General features: G+C 41.7%; 1 protein-coding gene across 2 annotated transcripts in view; it reads right to left on the reverse strand.

The window, feature by feature from the left end:
• spag9b (sperm associated antigen 9b) overlaps positions 1-27307 on the reverse strand; it is a 285882-nt gene that overhangs the window by 157889 nt on the left and 100686 nt on the right. The gene's annotated exons all lie outside the window — the stretch shown is intronic.

A 27307-nucleotide genomic window follows, 5' to 3' on the forward strand; every position in this document is an offset into this window, starting at 1 on the left:
GCCAATGAAAAAATATGCTAACCCAAGGCCCTGTGTGATCCCTCAGATGGAAATAAAGACCCCACGGGATTCTCCCCCATCCTATCCAATGTCTATCATTCCAAGCAAAAAGTAAACATCTTATCTGATCATCAACTCATTGCTAATTGTGGAAGTTTGCAGTACACAAAAAGAGCTGTCATATTTCCCACATTACAACAAAGACTACACTTAAAGTACTAATCTCGCTGTTAAGCACTCTGTAATATCTATTTTATTGTCCTATTAATAACAGCCATTCTGGTAGTTCAGTTTTTGTAACAATAGTTACAAGAAAGCATGGAAATTAAATCCACTTTATTAGAATTCAGTTCAATATTATAGATACAATTCAAATTTTGCAAGAGGATAAGGTATGCCCCATGACAGCAATCAGACTCAGTAACGTGAATATGAAACATTATTAAAAATCTTTAAGACTTGTGCCATAAAATGAAGTCATAAGTCTCAAGAGCTTTGTCTCTACCCTTTGCTGTTACTTATGAGTGCAACAATATAGTGGTTATTTCCCTGAACAAAGTAATTCAGATCTAAGTCCAAACGCAACGATAGTAGCTGATAATTAAATCTGGAATAAAAAGATAGCATCTGTTACAGTGATCATAAAATAACAAACTGTCATTAAAACCCATGCCCTTCAGGGAAGGGATTTGTTTTTATATATTTATAAAATTACATATAACTGTGCCATCACTTTTGTTACATTAGAATCCAAACTAGAGGGCTTGAAAATAGGAACGGGAGGAGGCCATTTAGCTTAAGCCTGTTGAGACATTCAATGAGGTCATGTCTGTACATTCACCCCACATCTCTTAATAGCTCTGGTTAGCAGAAATAGAAGATAATAGCAATAAACTCAAATGGAATCCAGTGGAATTTCCCCAGAGAGTGACAAGAATATAGACTCTGGATGTTATTACCAGAAAGAGAAGTTGAGGTAAATGTCAGATACAACTAAGGGGAAACTGGAGAAGCAAGTGAGGCAGAAATAAAAGTGTACTGACAGAATTGATAAAGGGGTTAGTAGCAGATTGATGTGCAGCATGAAGATTAGCACCAACTACTTGCACCAAATATCCTGTTTCCGAATTCTGCAAATTCTATGCATATCTTTGTAAAATTGTCCAGAACATTTCCAGTTCTAGACAGACAAATAGGCTAGGCGAAAGCACACGGATGATTTCAAATGAGAGTCAACCAGGAGACACCAACACTTCTGATGAGATAATGTAACTTGCTGTTCCTAAGAGGAAATTAGGAATTCGTACATTTCAGACTGCAAAGCACTTCCTAACGATGAAGCAATGTGGGGTAATTGATTCACAGCAATGATGCAAGTTTTGAACTTCAGGGTCTCAATTAGCAGCAACCACTCCTTTCAATTCAGATAAATGATTATCACTGGGAAGTACCTACAATAATACACTGATGAGTTAATTTGCTGAGTGGAGCCTGGTGCACATGGAGGCCAATGAAACAGAGAAGACTGGAATGCATTAATCATATGTTGCATTAATTCATGAGTTTTGCCAGAATTTTCTTGACTGGCTGAACACACTGCAGCTGATGAGTGTGGGAGACCTCTACTTCTTAGTCATTGCTAGTGCCTCCCTAACCAAGAATGGATTTTCACCTCTCCTGGCCTGTTTCCCAAACTTGAGACTGCACTGCAACTTCTTCTTTTGAACACAGGCTGAGAGAAGGTGTGAGGAGTAGGTCTGGAAACAGTTTCTGTCCACATCCTTTTCACACACTGTCCTTGAAGAAAAGATAGCTTATTTCTCTGTGAAGTTTTGTTCGTAGATTAAGCTTGATAGGTTTTCTTACCATCCACTATTCTTTTTCACTGTCGAGCTATGATGGCTCATGAGGCTTGGAGGGAAGGGCACACCCACAGGATAGATAATTTATAGCATTGGGGAACAGGATTGGAGGTTGGTGAGAGACATGAGAAGTACGCTAACAGCACTGGAAGAAGGGTGGATTGGTGATAAAATGGGGATGATTTGAGAGAGATGAAAGTAATTGAAAATAATACATGACAAGAAAGGTTGTGAGGTGAGAAGTCCAAGTTCCACCGAAATAAGAATACTAATTTCACCAAAAATGTTTTGCAGTTCTACTGGTTCAATATAAACCTATGGTGTTCTAATATCTTACATAAATATTTATTGGAACAAAGGATACATGTTTCTTCGTTATTCCAGTTTGAGATTTGAGATGTGAGAAACCTTAATGAAAACTGTTATACCTTGATAATTAAAATCAAAAACTTCCCTGACACAACTGCCACATTAAGATTGTTCTCAGTTGGGATCCTTAACCTCCTCTGTTATACTCTATTTGGTGAATCAGATTCAAGATCAGCTTTTACTCTCTCTTCTGCATTTACTTCCCATCTTTGCTCCCCAAAGCTATTCATCTACTGTGGAGAGAAAGCAGAGGTAATGTTTCAGGTCTTGTGACCCTTCTGCTCAGTTTGTCCAGCAATTGCTGTTTTATGTTATTGATGAGATAATCTCTGATCATTTCTAAATATCACACTCTATTTGCATTCCCTTCCCCACTCCCAAGTGAGCTCCTTACAGAGCTTGATCCTGGAAACATCTCCCAAATTTTCAACTACCTACAGAGAATATCTCATTGCCCAGAGTATTCAGGGATGTATAGGTTAGGTGCATTGTTCAGGGGTAAATACAGGATAATAGAGTCTGGGTGAGTTACTCTTTGGACGGTCGGTGTGGACTTGTTGGGCGGAGGGCCTGTTTCTATACTGTAGGGATTCTATGATTCTACACAGAATATTGGAGAAACTCAGTAAATCTGGCAGCATTGATGGAGCAAGAAACAATTAATGTTTCAAACCAAAGATGAATCTTCTTCAGTTAGCCCACTACATCTAATTTACTCCAAGGTTCTCCCTTGTCTTTACCGTGAATGCACATTTTTCATCAGTTTCTCCCCTCAATTCTTCTCTTAGGAATTAGGATCAGGTGTAGGCTATTCAACCCTTTAAGCCCATTCCACCATTTAACATGATCATGGCTGATCTTAATTGCTAGGTGGGAGAGATTTTAGATAAGGGGCAGGAGGTCTAATGGAGAAAATCTTTCTTCGAGAAGGTGATGGGTTATTTGGAACTCGCTGCCTTAAAAGGGAAGCAGGAACCATTTAACATTTAAGTACTTTGATGAATACTTGAAATACCATAATAAACGAGCTGTGGACCCAGTGCTTATAACTGAGTAAATGGGTGCTTGACGACTCATGCAGATACAATAGGCCGAAGGGACTCTTCTCGTGCCATGCTGCAGTACTGTGACACTATATTCTATATCTGAGTTGACTGGGCCGAAAGTAAACTATCCTCATCCTGTATGCAGACTTCGATGTAAGTGACCACTAAATTCTGCCTGATGCCATTCTACTATTTTGCTAGAGACATGACAAAAACTGCAGATGCTGGAATCTAAGCAGGAGACTGGAAGAACACAGCAAGCCAGGCAACACTATTTTGCGACAAAGTGGGAATGAACATGAAAAAAAAACCAAGACCAACAGATTCTGGAGATCTGAAAGATCAGTTCTGAGCAAGGGTCACCTACCTCGAAATGTTAATTGCTTTCCTTCCACAGATGCTGCCAGATCTGCTGATTTTCTCCAGCAATTTCGGTTTGCGTTTGTTCGGGAATGAACATGGCTTGGCTTCAATGCTATCTCCCCAATCTCTTTATCTCATCTGCAGTGAACTTAACTTCTCAATCTTGCACTGTTACCTCTAGTGCAAACTCCTGACCCCACTCAAGGGTGTGCCCTTGCCTCTTCCTCTTTCGCAGCTATATCGTGCCTCTAAGCAACATCAAACCAAATCATGGCATCGCTTTCCACATGTGCACTTAAATCCAACTTTACCATTCCTCCACTTTTCTTGCCCTCTCTGCCATGACTAAATTATTAAACTGCTTCCTCGATATCTAGTATTAAACATAGAGATTTCTCCCAATATTTGAAAATGTAAGCTGTTGTCTTTCGTTCATCCTCACAAAATCTGTTGTTAAGTTGCTACTGACTCCACGTTCTTCTCGAGATGATTTGAGGCTGAGTACAACTCTATGTTGGCTACAAACTACCTTCACTAAGATAATTTATTTTCACCTCTGGAATATGATATGGCCTTGTCCTTGCCTCAGTTTATTTGATGTTGAAATCCCAAAGCCTTTTCTTACTCAGGACTAGATTATTCTAGTACATGGAACAGCTTTAATCATCAACCCAGAACAATTACAATGCACGACATGAAAGGTTTTCATACTAACAAAAAAAAACAGAATCCTTTCAACAGGGAAACAGGCCATTCAGCCCATCAAATCCAAACAGACCCTTGGAAGAGCATTCCCCCATTTTCACCCCCTTACCCTATCCACATAACCCCACATTTACTATATCCAATCCACCTAGCCTGCACATCTTTGGTGCGTGGGGCGAAAACCACAGCACCCTGAGGAAACTCACACAGACACGTGGAGAATGTCTTTGTGGAGTTTGCACAGTTGCCGGAGGGTGGCATCAAACCCGGGTTCTTTGTGCTGTGTGGCAGCAGTGCTAACCATTGTACCACCGTGTCACTCCAAAACATCTCTGCATAAAAACAAAATTACTGTCAAGTTTGTGAAATTGCACCTTATTTATTTAGGTGAAAAAGTCATCATTATAAAATCAACACTCTTCATATTCATAGAGCAAACATATTGCAAGGCTGAGTTTCAGGCCACACCTGAAAAAAATTGATGAAATATTCTGGATCCCATGATGTATGCGTCACAAACTTGAGGCAGTTCAAAACTCTGATGTGTGTCCGGACTTTGTGGGCGGCACGGTGGCACAGTGGTTAGCACGCTGCCTCACAGCGCCTGAGACCCGGATTCAATTCCCGACTCAGGTGACTGACTGTGTGGAGTTTGCACGTTCTCCCCGTGTCTGCGTGGGTTTCCTCTGGGTGCTCCGGTTTCCTCCCACAGTCCAAAGATGTGCAGGTCAGGTGAATTGGCCATGCTAAATTGCCCGTAGTGTTAGGTAAGGGGTAAATATAGGGGTATGGGTGGGTTGTGCTTCGGCGGGTCGGTGTGGACTTGTTGGGCCAAAGGGCCTGTTTCCATACTGTAAGTAATCTAATCTAATCTCACCAGGTTTCATTCATCCACCTCCCTATGCTCACCATATTACATTAGAGAAAGCAAACAGGTGATGGATAGAATTATGTCCAATATTTATACAATCTAACTTTTATTTACAAACTGAAACATTACAAATATTAGCACTTAACATACCAGTTACAATGAATGCTTATTTGTTTCTCTAAGTGAAACAATACAGTAATGGTCTCCACCTGCATATAGTTAAGCAGAATTGGTCCACAGTGAACACACTGATCTATGTTAACTCCCAGTTTAGCAATACTCAACCTTAACATTATTGTCCATGGTTATGCAATTCTCCATAGTTTTTCTCCCCCTTATCTCTAATGTATACATTATTGCCTATTCAGGCCTCTTTAGCATTTACAGTACAATTTTAATTACTCTCGCTCATAAATTCCCATCTCAACTCTTGTCTTTCTCCTTCTCCTTCTTTTGTCCTTCTTCTGTGACCAAGATTTTAGTAATCTGGCTTACAACCTTCTTGAATAACATCCTGTAAAATGTTGTTTGATCTTATAATCCATCATGAGACATTTTATTTATATACAATGGCAAAGGGAGGACCTTGAAGCAGTTAGCAGCATCCATTAAAAAGAAACAAAAGGAACTAAAGTCAGAAAAAGTTCTGGGGGGTTTCATAGTTTCAAGCAGCAAGAGAAATGTTTGAGTTCGAGTTACATAGCTCATTGTGGAAAAAGTGACATCACAGGCAAACAGGAAATGGATTAATTTGCGGTTATCTTGTTCAGTCATCTATCAATATTGACCTAATTTTACGAGCAAACAATCAAAATAATGCATGGCAGGGCAGCTCAGCCACGACAACGCTCATGTTGTGGCATATGGGGAATTGTGGTTGCTTAATATGGTCAAGATGAACACATACGCAGGAAATGTCACCAGCTGTGGAAACCTGAGCTCTAAGTTTCAGAACTACAGCAATGGCTGAATTCAACGTGCTTCATCTGTGAAGCTAAGAATTAGGTGGAGAACATGTACATTGCATCAGCCTTCACAGTGGAAGGCACTAGCACCATACCAGAACTTTAAAAAAGTCGCAAAGGTGAATGTTGTCGCCATCACAGAGGAGAAGGTGCTGGGCAAGCTTGGAGGTCTGAATGTGGATAAATCACCTGGATTGGATGGACTACACCTCAGGATTCTGAAGGAGAGCACTGAGGAGATTCTAAAGGCATTTGCGATGAACTTTCAGGTATCATTGCAATCAGGAAGGGTCCTAGAGGACTGGCAAATGACTAACGTAACATCTCCATTTAAGGGAGGAAGGCAGAAGATGAGAAATTATAGGCTGATCAGCTTGACCAAGGTCATTGGTAAAATTTGAGTGTCCATTTTTAAGGATGAGATGGCAGATTACTTGGAAGTGCATGCTAAAATAGGGCTGAGTCAGCACAGTTTCATCAAGAGAAGATCATGTCTGACAAATCTATTAAAATTCTTTGAGGGGGTAACAAGTAACTGACAAAGGAGAGCCAATGGATGTGATCTATTTGAATTTCCAGAAGGCCTATGACAAGGTGCTGCAGAGGAGACTGCCAAATAAGAGTCCATGGTGTTAGAGGAAAGATACTGGGATAGACACCAGACTGGCTGACTGGCAGAAGGCAGAGAATGGGAATAAAGGGGTCTTTTTCAGGGTGCCAGCCAACGACTAGTGCAGTTCCACAGGGATCAGTGGTGGGATTATAACTATTCAATATTGCACATTAAGGATCTGGATGAAGGAACAGAAGGCAATGTTACTAAGTTTGTAGATGACACAAAGACAGGTAAAGGGACAGGTAGTGTTGAGGACGCAGGAAGGCTGAAGGAGGACTTGGATAGACAAGGCGAATCAGCAAAGTGGCAGGTGGAATGCAGTGTGGGGAAGTGTCAGGTAAGCACTTTGGTAGCAAGAATAGGGGTACAGATTATTTTCAAAATGGGGAATGGTTTCTCAAATTTGAATCACAATTGCACTTTGCTGTCCAGATTCAGGATTCTTTACAAGTTAACATGCAGGTTCAGTGGGTAGTTAGCAATGCTAGCATTCATTTCAAGATGGCTAGAATACAAGAGCAGAAACATGCTGCTCAGGCTATTTAAGAGTTTGATCAGACTGCATATGTAATATTGTGAGCAGTTTTGATTCCTGTATTTAAGGAAGAACATGTTCAGCTTGGAGGGAATCCAAAGGGGTTTCACAAGAACGATGGACTTCTCATGTGAGGTAGATAGACAGGCAGGAGGCTGGAAGAACACAGCAAGCCAGGCAGCATCAGGAGGTGGAGAAGTTGACCTTTCGGGTGGTAACCTTCCTTCTGGACTGGGATTGCATGTAGGGGGAGCTGCAGATCAAGGGTGTGGCAGGGGCAGGGTGGTGAAGTGACAATTAGTGAAGACAAGTAGAGGGTACGACCTAGTTCATCAGTGAGAGGAATTAATCCAGTTGGTGGCAGGGAGCAGGAGGAGGTGGGAAGGGAGTTTATTTGCAATTGGTGAACTCAAGGTTGAGTCCTCCGGCCGTAGGCTGCCGAGGTGGAAGATGAGGTGGTGTTCCTCCGATTTGTGGTGTGGTTTGTTGTGGAAATGCATAAGGTCAAGCATCACAGCTGGGCTCGCAGAGACTGACCGGACTTTCAAGTCACCGTCCATTTCAATTCTCCTACCTACTGCCTTTCTGACATGACCCCAATACTTGGCCTCCTCTATTGCCACAATAAACCACACCGCAAATTGGAGGAACACCACCTTATTTTTCACCGGAACAGCCCACAGCCTGGAGCACTCAATGTTGAGTTCTCTAATTTCAAATAACATAGAACATAACAGTGCAATACAGCCCCTTCGACCCCCGATATCACGTCGACTTGTGGAACCAATTTGAAGCCTTTCTACCCTACGCTATTCCATTTTCATCTGTATTTTATCCAATGACCATTTAAATGCCCGTAAGGTTGACAAGTCTACTGCTGTTGCAGGCAGAGCATTCCACACCCCTACTACTCTCCAAGTAAAGAAACTACTTCTGACATCTGTCCTATATTTACCACCACTCAATTTAAAGCTATTTCCCCTCGTGCTAGCCATCATCAGAGGAAAAAGGCTCTCACTATCCAACTTATCTAACCCTCTCATTATCTTATATGTCTCAATTAAGTCACCGCTCAACCCTCTTCTCTCTAACAAAAACAGCCTCAAGCCTTTGCTCATAAGACCTTCCCTCCATACCAGACAACATCTTAGTAATCTCCTCTGAACCCTTTCCAAAGCTTCCACATTCTTCCTATAATGTGGCTACCAGAACTGTACACAATACTCCAAGTGCAGCCACACCAGTGTTTTGTACAGCTGCAATATGACCTCATGGCTCCGAAACTCATTCCTTCTACCAATAAAAGCTAACACACTGTATGCCTTCTTAACAACCCTATCAACCTGGGTGAACTTTCAGGAATGTATGTACATGGACACGGAGATCTCTCTTCAAAGTTTGTGCGAAGATTTGTAGCTCGGGTGCTCGTTGTTGTGGTTCTGTTCGCCGAGCTGGAAGTTTTTGTTGCAAACGTTTCGTCCCCTGGCTAGGCAACATCATCAGTGCTTTGGAGCCTCCTGCGAAGCGCTTCTTTGATGTTTCTTCCGGTATTTATAGTGGTCTGTCCTTGCCGCTTCCGGATGTCAGTTTCAGCTGTCCGCTGTAGTGGTTGGTATATTGGGTCCAGGTCAATGTGTTTGTTGATGGAGGTTGTGGATGAATGCTATGCCTCTAGGAATTCCCTGGCTGTTTTCTGTCTGGCTTGCCCTATGATAGTAGTGTTGTCCCAGTCGAATTCATGTTGCTTGTTGTCTGCGTGTGTGGCTACTAGGGATAGCTGGTCGTGTCGTTTCGTGGCTAGTTGATGTTCATGTATGCGGATTGTTAGCTGTCTTCCTGTTTGTCCTATACAGTGTTTTGTGCAGTCCTTGCATGGTATTTTGTACACTACATTAGTTTTGCTCACGTTGGGTATCGGGTCCTTCGTTCTAGTAAGTTGTTGTCTGAGCGTGGCTGTTGGTTTGTGTGCCGTTATGAGTCCTAAGGGTCGCAGTAGTCTGCCTGTCAGTTCTGAAACGCTCCTGATGTATGGTAGTGTGGCTAGTCCTTTGGGTTGTGGCATGTCCTCGTTCCGTGGTCTTTCTCTTAGGCATCTGTTGATGAAGTTGCGCAGGTATCCGTTTTTGGCGAATACCTTGTATAGGTGTTCCTCTTCTTCTTTTTGCAGTTCTGGTGTACTGCAGTGTGTTGTGGCCCTTTTGAATAGTGTCTTGATGCAGCTTAGTTTGTGTGTGTTGGGGTGGTTACTTTCATAGTTTAGGACTTGGTCTATGTGTGTTGCTTTCCTGTATACCCTTGTGGTGAATTCTCCGTCCGGTGTTCTCTGTACTATCACGTCTAGGAATGGGAGTTGGCTGTCCTTTTCTTCTTCTCTCGTGAATCGGATTCCTGTGAGTGTGGCGTTGATGATCCGGTGTGTTTTTTCTATTTCCGTGTTTTTGATGATTACAAACGTGTCATCGACATATCTGACCCAGAGTTTGGGTTGAATTTGTGGTAGGACTGTTTGTTCTAACCTTTACATAACTGTCTCTGCTATGAGTCCCGAGATTGGTGATCCCATAGGTGTTCCGCTGATTTGTTCGTATATCTGGTTGTTGAATGTAAAGTGTGTAGTGAGGCACAAGTCCAGTAGTTTAAGTATGCCGTCTTTGTTGATAGGTTCCGCGTCGTGTTTTCTGTTATGTATGTCCAGTAGGTTGGCTATTGTTTCTCTGGCTAGGGTTTTGTCAATCGAAGTGAACAGTGCCGTCATGTCGAATGAGATCATGGTTTCTTCTTTGTCTATGTGTATATTTCTGATGATGTTCAAGAATTGCTGTGTTGATTGTATGGAGTGTTTGGATCCGCTGACGAGGTGTTTCAGTTTCTGTTGTAGTTCTTTGGCCAGTTTGTATGATGGTGTCCCTGGTAGTGATACAGTGGGTCTGAGTGGGATGTCTGGTTTGTGTACTTTAGGTAGTCCGTAGAATCATCAACGCCACACTCACAGAAATCCGATTCACGAGAGAAGAAGAAAAGGACAGCCTACTCCCATTCCTAGACGTGATAGTACAGAGAACACCGAACGGAGAATTCACCACAAGGGTATACAGGAAAGCAACACACACAGACCAAGTTCTAAACTATGAAAGTAACCACCCCAACACACACAAACAAAGCTGCATCAGGACACTATTCAAAAGGGCCACAACACACTGCAGTACACCAGAACTGCAAAAAGAAGAAGAGGAACACCTATACAAGGTATTCGCCAAAAACGGATACCCGCGCAACTTCATCAACAGATGCCTAAGAGACAGACCACGGAACGAGGACATGCCACAACCCAAAGAACTAGCCACACTACCATACATCAGGAGCGTTTCAGAACTGACAGGCAGACTACTGCGACCCTTAGGACTCATAACGGCACACAAACCAACAGCCACGCTCAGACAACAACTTACTAGAACGAAGGACCCGATACCAACGTGAGCAAAACTAATGTAGTGTACAAAATACCATGCAAGGACTGCACAAAACACTGTATAGGACAAACAGGAAGACAGCTAACAATCTGCATAGATGAACATCAACTAGCCACGAAACGACACGACCAGCTATCCCTAGTAGCCACACACGCAGACAACAAGCAACATGAATTCGACTGGGACAACACTACTATCACAGGGCAAGCCAGACAGAAAACAGCCAGGGAATTCCTAGAGGCATGGCATTCATCCACAAACTCCATCAACAAACACATCGACCTGGACCCAATATACCAACCACTACAGCGGACAGCTGAAACTGACAACCGGAAGCGGCAAGGACAGACCACTATAAATACCGGAAGAAACATCAAAGAAGCGCTTCGCAGGAGGCTCCAAAGCACTGATGATGTCGCCTAGCCAGGGGACGAAACGTTTGCAACAAAAACTTCCAGCTCGGCGGAGATCTCTCTGTTCATCTACAGTACCAAGAATCTTACCATTCACCCAGCGAGGTCATTTATAAAAACGATAAACAGCAGTGTACCCAAAACAGAATCTTGTGGTACACCACTAGTAATTGAACTGCTGGATCAACATTTCCCATCAACCACCACCCTCTGTCTTCTATCAGCGAACCACTTTCTGATCCAAACTGCTAAATCACCCTCAATCCCACGCCACTGTATTTTCTCCAATAGCCTACCGTGAGGAACCTTATCAAATGCCTTACTGAAATCCATATACACACAGATCAACAGCTTTACCCTCATTCCTCTGTCTGGTCACCATCTCAAAGAACTCAATAAGATTTGTAAGGCGCAACCTACCCTTCACAAAACCGCATTGACTATCCCTAATCAACTTATTATTTTCTAGATGATTACAAATCCCATCTCTTATAACCTTTTCCAACACTTTACCCATAACTGAAGTAAGGCTCACTGGTCTATAATTACCAGGGTTGTCTCTGCATCGCTTCTTCAACAAGGGGACAACTTTTGCTATCCTCCAGTCTTCTGGCACTATTCCTGTACACAATGACGACATGAAGATCAATGCCAAAGGCTTGGCATCTCCTCCTTGGCTTCCCAGAAAATACTAGGATAAATCCAATCCAGAACTAGTTTTTCATTTTGAATATAAGCGAGGACAATTATTTCTGAGGAATGTTGCATGCTAACTCTATGGCACTATTTGTGGCTTAGCTGTACAAGTCAGGGTGAACAAGAGTGAAAGAGCAATAATAATCACAGGTTTGATCTGACTGCTTCAATATGACTGTTCTCTTTACAGGAGAACAGTGGGCACATGTGCAGTGGAATCTTCATACAGGGCATGGTCAGTGGGGAGCACGAGGGTATATATAATTGATTATTCCACAGACTGAACACTGTGCAATTATAACAAAGAGCAAAGAACATTTCAGCGCAGGAACAGGCCCTTCGGCCCCCGAAGCCTATGCTGTTCCACATCCTCTATCTAAACCTGTCGCCTATTTCCTAAGGATCCCCCTAACTTTGAACTCGCAATCCCTAGTAATTGAGTCCCCTACTCTGGGAAAAAATGTCTTGCTAACCACCCTGTTTACACACCTCATGATTTTGTAGACCTCAGTCAGGTCCCTCCTCAACCTCCTCCTTTCCAACGAAAGTAATTCTAATCTATTCAACCTCTCTTCATAGATAGCGCCCTCCATACCAGGCAACATCCTGGTGAATCTCCTCTGCACTCTGTCCAAAACATCCACATCCTTTTGGTAATGTGGCGAACTGAACTGTATGCAATATTCCAAATGTGGCTGAAACAAAGTCTTATACAACTTAAGATGACCTGCCAACTCTTGTATTCAGTATCCTGTCCAACGAAGGAAAGCATACTGTCTGCCTTCTTGACCTTTCTACTGACCTGTGTTGTCACTTTTAGAGAACAATGGACCAAACACCCAGATCTCTCTGCAGATTAATTTTCGCCAGGACTTTTCCATTTATTGTATAGTTCACTGTGGAACAGCAGCTTACAAAATGCAACACCTTGCATTTGTCCAGATTGAACTCCATGTGCCATTTCTCTGCCCAATTCTACAATTTATCTATATTCTACTGTATTCTCTGACAGTCCCTTTCACTACTGTTACTTCACCAATCTTAGTGTCATCTGTAAACTTGCTAATGCGGCAACCTACACCTTTGTCCAAAATATTTATATATATCACAAACAACAGTGGTCCCAGCACGGATCCCTATGGTCACAAGTCATAGGTTTCCATTTTGAGAAGTTCCCTTCCACAACTACTCTGTTTCTTGTTGCCCAACCAATTCTGTATCCATCTCGCGACAACCCCTGGACTCCATGCGACTTCACCATCTTCAAACGCATTACTGAAGTCCATGTACATGACATCTACATGCCTTCCCTCAACAATCAACTCTGTCACCTCTTCAAAGAATTCTATTAGGTTTGTTAAACATGACCTTCCCTGCACAAAACCATGCTGCTGGTCACTGATAAGACCATTTTCTTCCAAATGAGTATATATCCTATCCCTTAGTATTTTCTCCAGTAGCTTCCCTACCACTGACGTCAGGCTCACAGGTCTGGAATTACCTGGATTATCCCTGCTACCCTTCTTAAACAAGGAGAAAATCACACCACACCAGGTTATCGTCCAACAAGTTTATTTGGAAGCACTAGCTTTCAGAGCACTGCTCCTTCATCAGTTGATTGTAGAGAATAAGATTGTAAGACACAGAATTTATAGCAAAAGTTTACAGTGTGATGTAACTGAAATTATGTACTGAAAAAGACCTGGATTGTTTGTTAAGTCTCTCATCTTTTAGAATGACCATGTTGGTTTCAGTTCTTTTATATGTAAAGCGCACAACGTTTTTTTTTAAGAAGTTACATTCTCAAGTGAACTTTAACAACGGGTGTCATGTCAGCCCAGATAAGGTATTGAAGTTGTTAGCTCCCCGTGTGAGACATCTGTAACATAATGGTCAGGCTGATTCTAATCTAAAAAATGGATTTACAGAATCTTACATGGATTCATGCAGTTTTTGAGCCAAGTAAAATGTAATTCTGCAAGTACAAATTCACCCCACAAACTTATGTGTGTACATGTGCACATATGAAAGAACTGAAACCAACATGGTGTTATGAGATTTTTAACCCAGTCCAACACCGGCATCTCCAAATCATAAACAATGGGACAACATTAGCAATTCTCCAGTCCTCTGGGACCTCCCCTGTTTTCAACGATGCTGCAAAGATATCTGTTAAAGCCCCAGTTATTTCCTCTGTTGCTTCCCTCAGTAACCTGGGATAGATCCCATCTGGTTATGGAGACTTGTCCACCTTAATGCCTTTTAGAATACACATCACTTCCTCCCTCCTTATGCTGAATTGACCTAGAGTAATCAAAGATCTATCCTTAACCTCAACATCCGTCAAGTCCTTCTCCTTGGTGAGTACTGATGCAAAGTACTCATTACGAATCTCACCCATTTTCTCTGACTCCACACATATCTTTCCTTCTTTGTCCTTAAGTGGCCCAACCTTTCCCTTGTTACCCTCTTGCTCCCTATACATCAATAAAAGGCTTTGGGTTTTTCCTTAACCCTGCTCGCTAAGGATGTTGCATGACCTCTTTTAGTCCTTTTAATTCCTTGTCTCAGATTGGTATACTTTCCTAATATTCTTCCAAAGCTTCGTCTGACTTCAGTCGCTTAGACCTTATGCACGCATGCTTTTTCCTCTTAGCTTGTCTCTCAATTTCACCTGTCATCCATGGTTCCTAATCTTGCCATTTCTATCACTCATTTTCACAGGAACATGTCTCTCCTGGACCCTAATCAATCTCAATGTAGATTTGCTCACTGAGCTAGAAGTACAAAATACCGTACAAGAACGGTAACAAATACTACATTGGATAAACAGGCAGAAAACTAGCCATCAGGATACATGAACATCAACTAGTCTCTCTCACTAGTATCCTTACATATAGATAAGGAAGGACACCATTTCAACTGGGACAATACATCCATCCCAGGACAAGCCAAACAGAGACACCGTGAGAATTCCTAGAAGCGTGGCATTCCAACCAGAACTCTATCAATAAACTCATTGACTTGGATCCCATTTACCACCCCCTGAGAAAAAGAACAGTAAATGACACCACCACAGGAAATGATATCATCAACCCAAGGAAACCCAAACATATAAATAGAAAGCAGGAAACACCAGTAGTGCTTCATCTGGAGGCTCACTGAAGATATTACTATAATGGTGAAAAAATGTCTGAAAATGAACCTTCCAGCTCAGCGAGCAAACCTACATCGAGAAACTCAACCTGAGCTGCAAACCTTCTCAAAACTTTCTAATCAATCTCTCTTTAATAGCCTCATACATATCGAATGTGGATGTTCCTTCAAACAGCTGCTCCCAATGTGCATTCCCCAGCTCCTGTTGTATTTTGATACAGTTGGCCTTCCCCCCCAATTTAGCACTCTTTCTTTAGGACCACTTTCGTCTTTGTCCATGAGTATCTTAGGATTTATGGAATTGTGATCACTATTCCCAAAGTAATCCCCCACTGAAACTTCAATGACCTGGTTGGGCTCATTTTCGAACACCAGGTACAGTATGGCCCCTTCACGAGTTGGACTACAGACATACCATTCTAGAAAACCCTCCTTAGAAATTCTACTCCATCCAATCCTCTAACACGAAGTGAATCTCAGTCAATGTTGGGAAAATTAAAATCTCCTATCACCACCACGCTGTTGTTCCTACATCCTTCTGTGATCTCTCAACATATGTGTACCCCTCACGTTTGCTGTTGGAAGGCCTGTAATACAGCCTCCTGCACTACTTTAAGATCACCTTATTACAGAAAGGGTGCCTTTGAATGAGAGAGTACAGAAGAGATTTGCAACGACATTGATAAGACTGAGAAAATGCAACTGTGAAGAAAGTTTGGATATATTAAGGTTTTCTTCTTGGAACTGTCAGGACTAACTGGGGAGTGGCCTGGAAATCCTGCAATTCCCAGAATGATCATAAAGTTACAGATTTTTCAAAAAGATACACAAAATCCCCCCAATTTACCTGTCTTCTACATTCAAGTTGACAAAAAGCATGGACCAGATTTCTGATACTTAACAAAAATAACTATTTATTACAAGTAATTAAACTCAAGCAACAGCTGATACGTGTTGCTAGATACGTGCAGGATCTAAGCCCTGCTGTGGTTACTGTAGGGGGAGATGACGGTGTTGGCAAAAGCAGTGGTAAACAACTTCGTGGCATGGGTGGGTCTTACGCACAAGAGGGACGACGGATGACAGGGTTAAAAGTGGTAGGGGATTCAATTGTAGGGGGAAGAAAAGGCATGTCTCAGATGGAAGACAGACTTCAGGATATGTTGCCACCTTTTCCCCCCCACGCTACTCCCGATACTTCAGATCAATGTGGCACTAGAGATACAGTGCAAGATGGAGCTTAGTTTTCTGGGACATCCAGAGCATTTTGAGTAGAGTAGGACCTGTACAATGTATACAGGTTGCATCTAAACTGGAATGGCATCCTCGTGGGGAGGTTTGCTAATGCTGATGGGGAATGTTTAAAATTAACTTGACAGGAGGGCAGGATCCTGAGAAAAGGTTCATTGGAGGAGATGTACGGCCAAAATTATAAGAGATAGCAAGTCAGTCAGGGCAGCATAGAAATTATAAGCCGGTTAAGGTACCGAGGAGTTTGGCAAGGTTGGTTGATATTTACTGAAATGTAAGGAATCTGACAAATGCAGCAGATCAGTTAAGGACACAAATTCAAACATTATCATTACAGTACAGAGGAGGCTGAGGGGAGCTTGACTGAAATGGACAAAATTAAAGTGCACCTGGAAGAAGTCAATGGAACTCTTAGTCAAGGGATACCTTAGTCCAAAAGGCCAGTGACAAGAAGGTGGAAGCTTAAAGTGATTGCTGGTAGGATTAATGCAGAGATAAGGAGAAGTGTTTTCATCCAGAGAATGGTAGAGGTCTAGAACTCACATGCATGAAAAGTACAAGCCAGAACTCTTGTTTAAATTGCACCTGAAGTGCTGCAACTTACAGGGCAGAATAAGGAAGATTTCATCAAAGGACAGCAATTCTTCTCTACCCCGGAGGACCATGAAAACCTCCAACGTTAAGCAGGTTCAAAATAGAGACTGGTAGATTTCTAGATACTGGTCGTTCTTGTATAATGCTGCAGTTGTGCTCCAGCGAAACTTTGTTCAATAGAAAAGTCACTTAATAGAAATAATGGGGCCTATGAGAAAAGTCGAATTGGGGCTCACCAGTAAATCAAAATCACTCATGATCACTCAAAAATCACCCAAATGTCTAATGCAAGGTACAGTACAGCCTGCAAGAAGGTTGAAATCATATTTATTAATGAAACAAAAGTAAATTTAACACAGTACATTTTAAAAATGGAAGAAAGCTGTTCTCTGTATAGTACCTCTCACAGAAAGCTGCTCTGTTGGCAGCTGACATTGCGCATGTACAGAACGGCAAGAACATTGGCAAATGAGCAGAGCGGCACGGAGATTTCAGTGTGCATATGGATGCATACTCAGAAAGAAGTGCGCAAACTGATCCCTGCTGGAATCATGCTAACAACAATAGAGGTAAACGCTCTTCAAAATACTATTCCCCAATTCTTCAGCAACATAGCCATTTGGATACAGATCTGGCTCAAAGGTAGAAGACAGACAGTGGTGGTGGAGGGTTGTTTTTCAGACTGGAGGGCTGTGACCAGTGGAGTGCTACGAGGATCGGTGCTGGGCCCTCTACTTTTTGTCATTCACATAAAAGATTTGGATGCGAGCATAAGAGGTACAGTTACTAAGTTTGCAGATGACACCAAAATTGGAGGTGTAGTGGACAGCGAAGAGGGGTTACCTCAGATTACAGCAGGATCTGGACCAGATGGGCCAATGGGCTGAGAAGTGGCAGATGGAGTTTAATTCAGATAAATGCAAGGTGCTGCATTTTGGGAAAGCAAATCTTACCAGGACTTATACACTTAATGGTAAGGTCCTAGGGAGTGTTGCTGAACAAAGAGACCTTGGAGTGCAGGTTCATAGCTCCTTGAAAGTGGAGCCGCAGTAGATAGAATAGTGAAGGTGGCATTTGGAATGCTTTCCTTTATTGGTCAGAATATTGAGTACAGGAGTTGGGAGATCATGTTGCGGCTGTACAGGACATTCGTTAGGCCACTGTTGGAATATTGCGTGCAATTCTGGTCTCCTTCCTATCGGCAAGATGTTGTGAAACTTGAAAGGGTTCCGAAAAGATTTACAAGGATGTTGCCAGGGTTGGAGGATCCGAGTTACAGGGAGAGGCTGAACAGGCTGGGGCTGTTTTCCCTTGAACGTCAGAGGCTGAGGGGGTGACCTTATAGAGGCTTACAAAATTATGAGGGGTATATATAGGATAAATAGACAAAGTCTTTTCCCTGGGATTGGGGAGTCCAGAACTAGAGGGCATAGGTTTAGGGTGAGAGGTGAAAGATATAAAGGAGACCTAAGGGGCAACCTTTTCACATAGAGGGTGGTATGCGTATGGAATGAGTTGCCAGAGGATGTGGAGGCTGGTACAATCGCAACATTTAAGAGGCATATGGATGGTTATATGAATAGGAAGGGTTTGGAGGGATATGAACCGAGTGCTGGCAGGTGGGACTAGATTGAGTTTGGATATCTGGTCGGCATGGACAGGTTGGACAGAAGGGTCTATTTCCATGCTGTACATCTCTATGACTCTATTATAGCCACAACTATAACACAGTATTGTGTGATTTTTTAAAAAAAGTTTGTACACCCCAGTCCAACACTGGCACTAACACATAATAAAATCAAGGCATTGAAATAGTTTATAGTGTCAGTGATACAGCGTGGAAACAAACCTTTTGGTCCAATAAACCCACGCTATGTTCTTAAACAAAACTAGTCCCACCTATCTCTCCAAACATTTGCTACTCACATACTTAATGAAATGTCTTTTAAACATTGTACCTGTACCTGTATTCATCACTTCTTCTGGCAGTTCATTCCACACCTCCACTAACCCCACTCTGTTTTAAAAAGTTGTGCTTCAAGTCCTTTTTACATCTTTCTTCTCTCACTTGCAAAGTATGCCCACTAGTTTTAAATGCCCCCACCTTAGAAAAAAGTTATCGCTACCCCTCATGATTTTATAAACCTCTACAGATCACCTCTCAGCCTCCTACACTCCAGTGAGAAAAGTCCCAGCTTATCCAGCTATTTTTATAACTCAAACCCTCCAATCCCATCTTGATAAATCTTTTCTGATCCGTCTCCAGAACTGCACAAAGTCGTCCAGAAGAGGCCTCAAAGTGCTTCTCTTTGCTAAGTACAAGAAAAAACAAATAAAAACCTAATTTGCAATGGATTTGAAAGATCTTGGCAACATCAAGAGCAATTCTTAAATATACAACAGCGAAACATCAAGTTGGTTTGTAATCAGATTCACCATTGGCATGCTATTTACAACGGTGATCTCCTAAAATAGAATATCATTGAAAAAGGTCTTTAGTATTGCAAAAGAAACAACAAACACATAAGGGAGGTTTGCTTCTCAAGACTAGCTCATTCACTGAACGTCAGCTTAAATTGAGTTACTTACAGGCGTTGTTAAGCAACTTAGAACTGACCAGAGTTATAAATGAAAAATCCAATAAGCTGACTAAAAAAGGCGTAATTTTTAAATCAAACATCCAGATATTTTCATTTGCAGTAAAACAAAGGATAGAGAATGGGGAAAGGTATTAAAGAGGCATATTCCACTCAGATTCCACACATTTTCTTTATGACACCTTCTATGGCCTTGGGCAATCTGTTGAAAATCCGTTATTAACGAGTACACAATTTCTCCCTGCAAACACCCCTATCCCCTGAAACGATACTGTGGCTTTGAGAGGTTATATTCTGTCCTGTGTTTTTATTTTAAAATGAAATGAGGTTGAGACAGAGATGCCAACTGATCTGTTCCAAGCCAATGAAATAAACAACCATCCATTATGCTAATGAATGGAACAGATCTGTGGGGCTGAATGTCCTGTTCCAGTTTTCTTGTTTTCATGTAAATAAGTTGTTGAAAACCACAAAGAAAAGTTAATTATTTCAACTTCTGACATGGCTTTTGTCAAGTGAGTAGTTTCAATGTTGAAAATGTAAACAATTCTTGCTGCGCTGGAACAATACCAAAACCAGAGTGGGTTCACAACATGGCTCACAGCCATCAAATGAATACATATTATGTTACACCTGAACACATTCCAACACAACTGGCATATATGCCATACAGACTGTAAATCTATCTCTTCAAAGGCTTCAGGTTCAGAAGCATTGCACTGCTGTAAAATGAAAAATGCTACAAAAAGAGGTAAACAGGTTACAATCCCTATTGAAACAAATGAAGAAATATGAACCAAAATAGCCACATACATTTATATGGACTCTTTCAGTGAAGGAAGTGCTTTAAGCCCATCAAATCTGTGTCTGTGGTTTTTCTCGAATTCTTCTCATCAATTACCTACTCATTTCCCAATCCCATTAATATTTCTGGTTCTCAAATAAATTGCTTTTTCAGAAAACAATTCAGTTGCGTCAGCAATATTTTACTTATTTTTACCATGTTTCACAGAGGTGAGTACTACATGCATTATGAAAATGAAGGATTAATTGCAAAAAATTGGGTTTGTTAGGTTTTACACAGCTTTTCTGGCATAGGGAGAAGTAACATGGCCCAAACTAGACCAGGGCATTCAATCAAGGCAGCTGAAGGTATGCTAGAGTGTAAAAGGGTTCTGTGTACACATTCAGGATTCTCAGAAAATTCAACTTGAACAAAAAGGTTGACAGTATAATATACATAAATAAAAAAAACCTCATTTCAGCTCATGGATTTGATTCATGCCAATAACTCTACACAGGAGAGTATCTGAGACCTGAAAATGAATATCTGGAAGGCGACAAATAATGACCACTCATTAACTATGAGGAAGCTACTTCTGCTCAGTAAGGAAGATCAGAGAAAAATATAACCAAGGTGAATAATCTTAAAATAGATCAACGCCAGCAGCTCCCCTCACTCTCAAATACTCCTGGCTCACATACTCATTTCAGGAAGAATCAGTCCAAGTACTTCTATGTGGCATTGAGGTGTCCACTAAAAATTCATATATCAGTACAATTTCTATTAGGTTTCAAAATTCTATTATCCTTGCTGTGACTACTCTGAAGACACTACACAGCGATTTACAGATAAGCCATGCAAAAAGAGGATCAGATTCAACCATAAGTACAATCTGCAGTTTACCAGATTTCTCTGGTAACCCTTCAGTCTTATTATGCAGCAGAGATTAGACTGGAGGTCTATTTCTTCAATATCCCTTCAATTTCAACAGATCAGATTCAAGCAATGGAGTCCTACTACGTTCCCTCTTGTACAGTGATGGACAGTTAACAATTCACTGGAGGAGGCAGCTCCACAAACACGGATGAGCCCAATGCATCACTGCAAAAGCCAAATCGAAGAATTCACAATACTCTTCAGGTAGCAGTACCAATAATCAATCTCGGCCTCTTCATAGGGCCCTTTCATCACAGATGCCAGCCTTCAGCGAATGCAATTCACACCACGTGACTGGAGGTATCATCCCGTTTCCTCCCTCAGTTGAAGCAAAACGCTCAGTCACACAGTATAATTTTACCTCCTTCATCTTTATTCCGGGCCCTGGAGGTAGAGAGAACAATTGCCCATGTGCAGAGACATGAGTTCTCGGTGTACTCTTGAACAAGTTTCTTAATGAACTATATAGTCATTTTACAGGAAGGAGCATCTAGATAAGGCAACATACATATTAATTGGGTGACAGTTAATAGTAGAGATTAAGCCTTCTACTGTTGTACAATGAATGCCCTGAGCCTTGTTAACTGGATTCATATAATGGATACTTATCCCCTTGTTAACTAACCTTACATACTGAATGCTTCCAATATTGTTAAATGGCTCTACATAATGAAGGCTTTTCCACCTTGTTAACCCATTACCCTCGCCTCCAGCACCCCATTGTTAACCTGCAAGTTCTTATTTGATCTGAGTCATGCTTAGCTGAACCTCTTGTTTCACAAAACTCAGAACTTAACTCTTTCCCTACCTGCTTGTACCCTATACATATTCTCAGAGGGATTGCATACCGCAAGGTCTATGGATCTTGACAACATTGCAGCAATAATACTGAAGAGACAGGCTCCAGAATGTGCTGTACCCCTAGTCATGCTGTTCCAATACAGCTATAACATTAGCATCGACACGACAATGTGGAAAATTACCCAGGTATGTCTTTTACTCAAAATGCAGGACAAAGATGGGAAATGAATGCTAATTTTTGAAAAATCTACTCAATTTTAGTGTAGTTGATCTTCATTCCAATTTTGTATGTTTCTGAATCAAAAGGAAATTCAATATCTGCCACTTTGTTTTATTCTTTTCTGGACCATGGGTGTCTCTGAGAAGGCTAGTATTCACGACCATCCTGAATTACCTTTAAGAATATGTTGGTGAGCCACCTTTTTGAACCACTGCTGTTCACTTGGTGTGGTACATCCGCAGTGCTCCTGGCAATGAACTTTCATCTCAGGAGTGTGAATAATACCAATATATTTAAGTAAAAAATGAGGTCTGCAGATGCTGGAGATCACAGCTGAAAATGTGTTGCTGGTCAAAGCACAGCAGGCCAGGCAGCATCTCAGGAATAGAGAATTCGACGTTTCGAGCATAAGCCCTTCATCAGGAATGAGAGAGAGTAGCCAAGCAGGCTAAGATAAAAGGTAGGGAGGAGGGACTTGGGGGAGGGGCGATGGAGGTGGGATAGGTGGAAGGAGGTCAAGGTGAGGGTGATAGGCCGGAGTGGGGTGGGGGCAGCCTATCACCCTCACCTTGACCTCCTTCCACCTATCCCACCTCCATCGCCCCTCCCCCAAGTCCCTCCTCCCTACCTTTTATCTTAGCCTGCTTGGCTACTCTCTCTCATTCCTGATGAAGGGCTTATGCTCGAAACGTCGAATTCTCTATTCTTGAGATGCTGCCTGGCCTGCTGTGCTTTGACCAGCAACACATTTTCAGCACCAATATATTTAAGTCAGGATTGTGTGTGAATTGGGGTAAACTTGCAGGTAGTGGTGTTCTCACGCATCTGCTGTCCTTTCCTATTAGGTGTTTGAGATTGTAGTGCAAAATAATGATGCCGAGGGGCTTGGGAAAGGCAAATTTCAGATGGTGGTGCTCTAATACATCTGCTGCCCCTGACCTTCTAGATGGTAGAGGCTGCAGGCTTGCAATATGCTGTTGAAGGAGCCTTAAGTGAGTCATTGCAGTGCATCTTGTAAATGTTGAAAGGGGAGCATGTTGAAAGTGTGGATGAGGTGCCAATTAAATGGGATGGTTTTTCCTGGATGGTGTCCAGTTTCAGTTTTGTTGGAGCAGTTCTCATTCAGGTGAGTGGAGAGTATTTCATCACATTCCTGACTTGTGCCTTATAGATGGTGGGAAGACAGTGGAGAGATAAGATGCTATTTACTTGCTGCAGAATTCCCAGCTGCCGATCCGTTCTTGAAGCCACAGTATTTATGTGTTTCGTGCACTTCAGTTTCTGGACAATGATAATCCCGTGGATGTTTATAGGGGGGGATATGATGGTAATGCCAACGAGTGACATGGGGTAATGGTTATATTTTGTCTTGCTGGAGATAGTCATTGCCTGGTACTCTTGTGGCATGAATGTTACTTCTCATTTGTCGGCCCAAGCCTGAATGTTGCCCAGGTCATGCTGCTTCAGTTTCAGAAGAGTTGGTACAATGGTACGATTACATAATGGAATTGTGTAATCATCAGCATATTATTCCCACTTCTGATCTTATAATGGAGGGGAAATTGTTACTGCAGATAGTTGGGCTAAGGACATAACCCTGAGGATGTCCTTCATCTGACATGACTGACCTCCAGCACACACAACCACCTTCCTTTTCACTTCATGTGACTCTAACCAAATTTCCAGCACCTTTCTCCCAATCAAATTTCCAACACTTTGATGTAATACCTGGGCAAATATAAATTTCTTTTGATAAATGAACCGCAAATGTCCCTAATGGAAATAAAAACTTAAAGAATTGCGGATGCTTTAAGTCAGAGACCGAACTAGAAATTGCTAGAAAAGCTCAGCAGGTCAGGCAGCATCTGTGGAGAGAAATCAGTGTTAATGTTTTGGATTGAGTGACCTGTCCTCAGAAACCTTCTGAGGAAGGGTCCCTCTGTTCCTAAAGGACATTAATGCTAATCAAGTGGGCTGCTTCTTCCTGAACAGTGTAGAACTTCTTGTATATTGTTACAGTTACATCAAAATATTTATTATACTTCTGACTGAAGCCTTGATTTAATGGACAAACTCTGGGCAGTCCGAAGGATATGGTTTTTCTTTGTGAAATGTCAAAATGTTCAAAAGGATATTAGTGAATGGATGGGATTTCACAACAATCAAAAATGATAGTCAATGAAAATAATCTAGAAACTAACTGCATTTTCAATTCCAGCAAATACCAAGGTGTTAGAATTAGCCTTGGTCCTTGAATCACCAGTCCGGTGTCATTATCACTGTCTCCCAAATTTATTCATGTAGCAAAGGTTGAAGAAAGTCCAAATAAACAAATGGCCTATTCTGTCTACATGAGACACAGAACAGTTTATTTCCACAAAGGCACAAAGTAAAGTTGCCATAGTTCCAGAGGACCATAGGGCTGCTCACTCATTAGAAAGAGATAACTGGTGGTGGCTTTAACCCAAGGGTCACCATGCCTCAATTGAGGGATGAGGTTGAGAAGGGAGTACCTTTCCAAGTGACCTGAGCACAAGGACAGTACAGAGAAGAGCTACAAAGCCATATACATTCTCGTAAGAGTTTGATCAGGCTAGAAATCTGAAATTCTTAATCTTGTAATGAGCAAAGGGACCATTGAGATATCAAAAAAGGATAACTTCGATAAAAATTTTCAAAAGTACTGCAAAAGTTCACTATACCAATGGGACATTGACTCAAAAAACAGCAATTTAGGGCTAATTTCATGATGCTCCTCTATAAAATGGACAATCAACATGTCGAACGGACTGTCAAATATCACAGTACTATAAAATGTGACAGCACTTCCACCTTCAAGCTTTAAACAGACCATCCGGATCCCCATCTCACCTCTCTTTTGCAAAATCTGTCTCTTAAGAATTCAGATGTGTTCAAAATTTGTCAGTATAGAATGTTGCAAGGATAAAGCAAGGTGGTCTTTGAAACAAAATCTTGGAGTACAGGTGACAACAAATTGAAATGTGCCTCCAAAATGTTGCACGCTGAGGTTTGCACAACAACATCAGGTTCTTCCTGGATGAAAAAAATGAAGGTATGCTGAATGGCCTTCCTGCTCTGTCTTGGTCCTGTGACTTGTCAATACTGAATTCAACTCCAAATCATTACTCCCAGTTTGTCCCTTCCAAATGGAGGGTATCAAAGTGTCACTGCGTAAAGTTTTCCATTATCATATGGACATCATGATGGATGGACAATTTCAAAAACCATTCAGTTTCCACCACCATAGTCAACTGTATCTTGTTGTTCCGCTTCAGGCAGTCATAAATAGTAATGGTGTATATGTCCCATCATTCCACCTCCTCCCCAGATTCTGTGGACCACAATAGAAGGAAACCAAACATCCTCAATCTTACACAATATAACAACTGTTTAGGATACTTCCTTGCTGCTCTCTACGCTATTTTTTTCTCGAAAGATATCTGTTTGCTAAATATACTTCAGAGTTCTCCCAAAATCTGTTCAATCTTGCTCTAAATCATCAAAAAAGTTATGTCTCTAACTCTCAGGATGACATGATATCAAATTATTCTTAAATGCTGTCAGCATATATTAATACAGCCTCCTCTTGCCCAGAGATTCCAAAAGTAATTTGTTAAAAATACTATAATATACTGTTTTGGTACTCACTAATAACTGGTCAACGCTAAAACTTTTTAGCTTAAAAGAACAGACACTGGACAACTTCTCTCTGAATAAAATTAAAAAGACTATTTCAAAATAAAAAGCCAACATCAAGACTATTCAAAATGCTCTCAGAATTAAATCCTTATGCTTCAAAAACATCAAAAAGACCAAACATAAGGATTTACTTTAATATTAGATAACATGGCACCATGATTGCACAGCAACCTGTATTCACAGAGCATATTAAGTGTAGAAAAATCATTAAGTGCAATTAAAAATGAACACCCTGCCAAAGAAATTGATATTAGGAAGAGTGATCAAAAGCTTGCTCAAAGAAGTAGATTTTAAAGGATAGAAAAGACTTTAGTGGGCGAACCTTTGAGCTGTGCGACTAAGGCATGGCTGCCGATGTGTTACTTGGAATCCGCTCCATGCATTGGCAATCCTTTGTATAAAGGAGGGCATCTAAAATTAATCCCAAAATTGTATTTTGCCATTTTTGAAGTCCATGGCCTCTATGAGTCCTCTCAGTTACCAACCATACTGAGAGGGAAGGGAGACATGAAAAAAGGATGTTGGAGAAACAGAATTAAAACAGAACTGATGTTGTAGACATAGAAAAAGGGGAGAGGACGCAAAAGGATTACACCTGTGAAAAAATTTATAATTTTGGGGCCAGACGCCAATTAACTATCCAAGAGGTCAACATAGTTATACGAGAACTTTATAAGATTATAGTCAAGTGTCTCCAAAGTTCTCATGATTCAGAGACTGTTCTTTTAGATATGAAAATTAACATGTCATTTTGCTGTTTAAGAATAGTAACGGGGTTAGGGGGAATCCAAGATGGTGATGTCCTGTTCGGATTGCGTTTGCTGGGCTCCGCACTGCAACACTGACCCAACAGAGCCAGACCCCATCCCAAACACTTTACTGTGAGTAAAAACACAATAAAGGAGCTAGAAATCTGAAAAAAAATCTACTTACCTTTGTCCTTGCAGCTGGAGAATGCCGAAGAAAGGAGAAGCTCGCCCAGGGCCAGGGCCATGGCAAAGCCCTCTGAAGGAGAGGGCTTCCTTACTCACCAGACCCTGGCTGAGGAGCTGGCCAAATCTCACTAAGCCCTGGGGAGCAGATTCAGGAATAAGTTGAAGAGAAGCTGGCACCTGTATCTGCTATGCTGCAAGACCTGGAATAAAGGACTGATGAGCTCGAGGCAGAGACTGACTCCTCCAAGAGCCAGACTGAAGCGTGGAAACACAGGTCTGTGGTCTGTTGGATCTGGCAGATGACCTCAAAAACTGGGGCAGAAGAATGAGTCTGCGCGTTTTTGGCATACCGGTGGGGATGGAAGGCAAACAGCCGCTGGAGTCCTTCGAAAAGTGGTTCCC

The sequence above is a fragment of the Hemiscyllium ocellatum genome, chromosome 25, assembly GCF_020745735.1.
Source record: "Hemiscyllium ocellatum isolate sHemOce1 chromosome 25, sHemOce1.pat.X.cur, whole genome shotgun sequence".
Taxonomy (NCBI): Eukaryota; Metazoa; Chordata; class Chondrichthyes; order Orectolobiformes; family Hemiscylliidae; genus Hemiscyllium; species Hemiscyllium ocellatum.